At 45.8% G+C, this 6,000-nt stretch overlaps 1 long non-coding RNA gene across 1 annotated transcript in view; it reads left to right on the top strand.

The window, feature by feature from the left end:
* Window positions 1-606: 606 nt before the first annotated feature.
* LOC128312791 (uncharacterized) overlaps window positions 607-6,000 on the top strand; it is a 243,971-nt gene continuing 238,577 nt past the window's right edge. Inside the window, exon 1 of the long non-coding RNA XR_008292527.1 lies at window positions 607-1,137. This is a non-coding gene — a long non-coding RNA (uncharacterized LOC128312791). The remainder of the gene's footprint in view (window positions 1,138-6,000) is intronic.

Below are 6,000 nucleotides of genomic sequence, written 5' to 3'. Positions count from 1 at the left end.
TTACTTGAATCTCAAGTGACAGGGGTTCTTTTGGAGTCAACCCCTTCTTTTTTTTTTTTTTTCCTGGCCACTATTTCTATTCTAATTCTTGAATGGCTGAAACACCGTGTCATTTGCTCCCGCAGATCCGACAGCCCCATTCACTACCAGTGAGCGTTCCGGCAGTAGGGCCACCACACAGCACGCAGTGACAGAACATGTGGGGGGTCCTCGCACCACTGCCAGGGGTCTCACCACCGCGCGTGATCCAGCCGCGACCCGCCACGTTGGCCTTGCTTTCAAAGGCTGGTGCTCCAATTTCCCAGGCCTTTGTTTCCTGAGTTAATCACGTAGCATATTTATTAGGCATCGCCTTTTTTTCTTTCATTTTTTTAGCTTTAGAGAAAACTTATTCAGCATTCCTTGAGAAGCAATCTAGGTGGTTTTTGTTGGTGTTGTTTTGGTGTTTGTTGGTTTTTAAGCAGTCTAAAAGTACATTGAAGCTAAGACGGATCAAGCAACCTTCCCACGAAGTCGGACGCACAGACGGGAGGGCTGACGGTGGTCAGGTCGCTCCAGGCCCGACCCCCGGCCTTGGACACCCCCGCGCAGGCGCGGACTCCAGCGCCCCGCCCGCGTCTCAGCTCCGTCGCAGTCGGTTTCTCAAGCCCCTGGACAGGACGGGAGGGAGACTTCCCCACGGAGTGCGGGTCCGGAGGAGGCTGGACTTCTCTTTTTCAGAACCTTCTGGAATCCCCCCTGGCCAGCTCCTCTGGTGTCCGGACCTTTCTGTCTCCTGGCCGCGACCCCTTAGGCCGCTCGCTGAACCCCGTGTCTGGGGCCGCCACGTGGGCGCCGTGGCCTCCCTGCAGCCAGTCAGCGGCACCGGGACCCGCCCCGCGCGTATGCGCTCTAGGGGAGCACGTGCGCAGGCGCCTCGCGCAGGCTCCTGGCAGGACTGCGCAGGGACTGAGGACTGTTTCCTGGGGTCAGACTGACGACTGACCCCCACCCCCCACCCCGGGAGGCCCAGCGCCAGCACCTCGGAAGCGCTGCCAGCCCAGGTCCAAGGGGGCTCCGCGCTCTGTCTATCCGAACGCGTGGTGTCACCGCAGGAGTGTCGCTGCCACCGAGGCCAAAACGACCGCAGGCTTACAGGTGAGTCCGTGCGGCCTGCTGGGCCCGTCCAGGGCCAGGTTGCAGTTGGGTCACCGAGCGTGTCCGAGTCCGGACCGTCAGACCCGTGGGTGCGGGGGCAGCCCTCGCCCGCCTCCTGGGCCTTCTTCCGTGTCGCCTTGCGGTCCCTCCACGGAGGCGTGTGGCCCAGGCACTCCTGGTTTCCTTGATGGGAAATAGGCGAGGTGTGCAGTGCGAGCCGATAGACAGTCCTCTAGAGCGGCCGCCGGCCCCTTCCTCCAGAGCACCCTGGAACAGCCCGCCAGCCTTCGGGGACGCCGCCAGGGCTGGTGTGCATGGGGGTGAGGGGTGGGGGGGGACTGGAGTGTTACCTGGTCGCTAGGTGCTTGTCCCAGATGCACCGAAGAATTGGAGATCAGAGACCAGAAGGGGAGATAGAGTTTACTGAGTAGAGAGAGGCGAAGTACGTGACTGCAGAGCACGAGTGGCACGGGCCCCAAGAAACCCTAGCTGCAGCCATCGAACCTCTTCTGTACTTACAAATTTGGCCTTGATTAACCTTGTAAGATCGACAGCTGGTGGTTACATAACATTTTGGCTTGTGCGCGTGCGCCGACCTGTGAGGCAGCGTTATAATTGTATTTATTCATGTGTTCTATTTTTATGAGTTTCTAATGAGCTTTTACTGGGACCTTACAGTTACTTAAAAGGCGAGTTGCACCCTTTGTGCGCATGATCAGCTCTTGTAAGTCTCCTTGTGGCTTTTGAGCCAGCTCTCTGGGTGGACCTTTCCTGTTCTGTTAAGAGAACAAGAAAGGGGTGGTGGCCCCGAGGGTGTGGCCGGCGTCTGCTTTTTTTCTCTCTTGGCTTACACCTCACGGCCTAACAGGAGAAGGGGGGACGCATGTCCCCCTCTTCCTCCTACAGCTCTCTGAAGGTCTAGGTTCTGTGGCTAGAAGGCGCTGGCCAGTCTTCCAGGATTTCGGACGTGGATGTAATGCTTTGCATTGAGGAGTGAGAACTAATGTTTTCCTCCAAGTCTTGCTCGGGGCTTGCGGACATTGGTCCTGGAGGTACCACTTGATTTTCAAGACCTACTGGGATCTCTGCGGAGAGCTTGAGGGATCCAGGTGGGCCAGGGGAGCCCAGGAGGCCTGCCGGAACTCCTCCTGTATTCAGAGACTGCTCTCACGTTCCTGAGCAGTTGGGGTTGGTAGAGTTCCATTAGTTGTGTTTGGTATCCCCCCTTAAGAAGGGAGAGGAGGGAGGCAGGTTTGGCGGGAGGAGAAGTTGAACTCTGATAGAAACCCAAAAAAAGCCTCAGCCAGCTCCTTAGGCCGTGCGGAACAAAATCGGTTGATCACAGCTGTCTAGAATTAGCCCGAAATGTTCAAGCCTTTAAACCCCATCACAATGAGCCATTAGATGTGAGTTGCCCACAGAAGGATGAGAGCGTACATGTGCCCCAGAAACAGCCTCCTTCTGAAACAGCTGAGAGATGCAGCCTGTTGCAGTGATAAGTTCTTCCTTGAAGGGGGATCTGAGCGGCATGGTTACAAATCACAGTGCAGCTGTAACTAAACTCCTCTGTATACGGTATAGAGCCCCAAATTCCGGAACGTCTTATGAGACTATACCAGGCTGTGTAGGTTATACCATGGCAATAGCCACTCCCGAATCAAAACTTTAAAACACCAGTTTTGCTTTTTGCAAATGTAATTTATCCGTCATGGGCTGCTGGAGAATCTTTAGGAAACGTGGCTAACAGAACGGCCACCCTCTTGAATGTTGTTGGTGACCAAAGCAGAACAAAAAGAGTTCTGAAGGTTCTCAAACCAGAAATCAAATACTCTGTCCAGGAATCCCTAACCACCACTTCTGTCCTCCGGTGTTAGCTCTAGTCTCACAGAGCCAGAAAACGCAACCCTACTGTGTATTCAGAAGAAAACCACTGTCGGACGGCCAGCAGCCTAATAAGTAGCACAGATACCTCTCTCATCAGATCTCCACTTACGCCTCTAACCTCTGACTTCTAACTGCATTAAACGCTGCTTCCAAACTCCAGCCATCTTGATATTTTCTGAACTTTTCATTCTCTCTCATTCCAAGATCGATTTGCTTGAAGTGGGTTCTGCCCAGGTAAAAGGGGAGATTACATTTTTGTAACCAGATCTTTAAGTAGGAGAGTGCATCTTAAAAATACAAAAGAGCCACGAGCTATTTTACCAGCAAAATGAGTTTACCTGGGAGTAGCAGAGAACTGTAATTGTCAACTATGGCAAACCGCCTGCATGTCCAGAGAACAGAGGAGAGGGCCCTGTTTTCATAGAGAAAAGGGGGAAGTTGGGACGGACACCGTCTAGGCTTCTCAGGGGCTTAGTTTGATGGTTTCTTAGTGTGGTAGTTGCTAGGAGAAATTCTTCCTTCCTCTTGCTGAGGTAGATGAAGTAAGCTTCTTCCCATTGGGGAATGTGAGGTATATATATATGTGTGTGTGTATGTGTGTGTGTGTGTGTATTTTTTAATGAAGTTTATTTTCAAGTTAGCTAATGTACAGTATACAGTGAGTTCTTGGCTTCAAGAGTAGGTTCCCATGATTCATCACTGACATACAACACCACTGCTCATCCCAGCAAGTGCCCTCCTCAATGCCCATCACCCGTTTGCTCCCCCCCCCCCAACCATGAGCGGTCTTGTTTGAGAGTTCCCCCATCAGGGCTCCCTGAATCTGTTTCTAATGAGGTTTTCTTTCTTTGTTTTCACAGTGCTTCATTTTAACTCTGGGATGAGTAATCATGTGTCAAAAGACAATCTCACTCAAGCAACACTCTATATTTTCTTTCATCCTAAAATACCATATTTTTTTTTGTTTCAGAGTATACATATTCTATGCATCCTATATGGCCTATCTCCAACTTTAATCTTTTTTTTTTAATCCTTAGAGCACCCTTTAGTCCTTACACTTTTTTGACTCAAAGCAGGTATTTTGTATACCATTAATTAGGGAATTATTAAATTAACCAAATTGGAGAAGAGTTTGAACGTTTTCATGTATTTTAATTTACTCTTATTTCATTTGAGGTTTTAGAGGTATGATTTATCTTATAATTACTTCTTGTAACTCAGTGAGAAATAGAGAAGATCATCTGTTGCATAAGGAAAAGAGCATTAGAAGAAACCAAGATTTTCTAAGTCCTTGTCCAGACTCAGTCTTAACTAATCTTTCTTGATAACGTCAACTAACTTCAATTTCCTCATCTGTAAAATAAGGTTTCACTGAAAAATCTCTAAGGAGTAGCCCAAATTGGAGTGAAGTGATTCAGAAACTAGATTACCAATTCTCTGAGAGCAGAAATTCCTAAATAGGACAATAATTTACTTTCCAAATACTGTCATTGCTTTGTTTCCAACCCCCTAAAGACAAAAAAAATCTATATCTATATATCTATATCACTTCTGTTTGGGAAAAGAGAGAGCTGTATATCTAAGTTACAGATTACAGAAATAAGCAATATGTTCCAATACTTGGGAATAAATACTCTTTTTAATTGCCATAGGATAAATGCTTACAGGGAAGATCCTGATCCTGAAATTATATACTCTGTTGGGATAAGAGGGACGGGAAACTGAGTCTCAGAGAGTTACAGCCACTAGGATGCATTGTAGTTGCTGTGGACAGACAGCAAGTCAATCAGGGCATCTAATATTGAATGAACACTACACACAAAAGAAGAAATATATACAGTTATATTGTCAACATCTTATTATCATAACTTCTGTATACTTTGCTCAAGTAAATAGACCTTGTGATTCAATGTCTATTATTCACTAAAGACATAATAGGGATATCTGGTCATATGGTATGGTCAAGAATTGAAGTTGAATTTTAACATAGATACCTTGTGTTGAGAGGATAAAATGTTTTCTTCCTTAGTTTTATTAATATTGATTAATATTAATATAGGTGATTCCCTATGGTAACCAAACTTAATTACTGCAATAAATGCAACTTGATTCTGGTTTATTACTTTTTCTCTTTTCTTTTTTGTGTATCACCGAATTTGGCTTGCTAGTATTTAATAAAAAGTTTCATCATTTTCATAAAAGAGATTGGCCTATAAATTTCCACCTTGTAATGTCCCTGTCATATTTGGGTATCTAAGTTATGTTGCATCATAAAGTGAATTTAGGTGTGTTTGACTTTATCAAAGAGCCAGTGTAAGATTTGATTTATTTTCTCCTGAAATGTTTGGAAACTTTTATTACTGATAGCATCTGGGACTAGATGATTTTGTTTTGGGGGACAGTAGTTAAGATTAACTGATGTTAATATGTTTAAGTGTATTTAGATATTCTGTTAGTCCTTGTGTCAATTTTAACATTTTTTAAGTTTATTTATTTTGAGAGAGAGAGCAAGCATGAGTGGGGGAAATGCTGAGAGAGAGGGAAATGGAGAGAATCGTAAGCAGGCTCCACACTGTAAGTGCAGAGCCCAATGTGGGGCTCCAACTCACAAACTGTGAGGTTATGAGCCAAAATGAAGAGTAGGATGCTTAACCAATTGAGCCACCCAGGGGCCCCCATTTTAAGATGTTTTATTCAGAAGTTTGTATGTTTATTTAAATGTAAAGTTATTTGCATGACATTATTATTCCACAATATTCTAATTGAATTTAATATGTGGAGGACCTGTAGTGATGTATCATTTTGCATTCTGGATATTGAAATTGTTTTCTTTTGCTTTGTCTTGCTCAGGAATAGTTAAACAATTTGTTTTTCAACGAACAGATTTTGAATTCTTTGACCATCTCCTTGTATGTTTTCAGGTCTGGGACTTGGGCAGTAGATCTTTACTTTTTAAAAGGGTATCTTCTTTCATCCTCT

The sequence above is a fragment of the Acinonyx jubatus genome, chromosome F2 (genome assembly GCF_027475565.1).
Source record: "Acinonyx jubatus isolate Ajub_Pintada_27869175 chromosome F2, VMU_Ajub_asm_v1.0, whole genome shotgun sequence".
In the NCBI taxonomy this organism is placed as follows: Eukaryota; Metazoa; Chordata; class Mammalia; order Carnivora; family Felidae; genus Acinonyx; species Acinonyx jubatus.
This window is presented reverse-complemented; position numbering and strand designations above follow the sequence as displayed.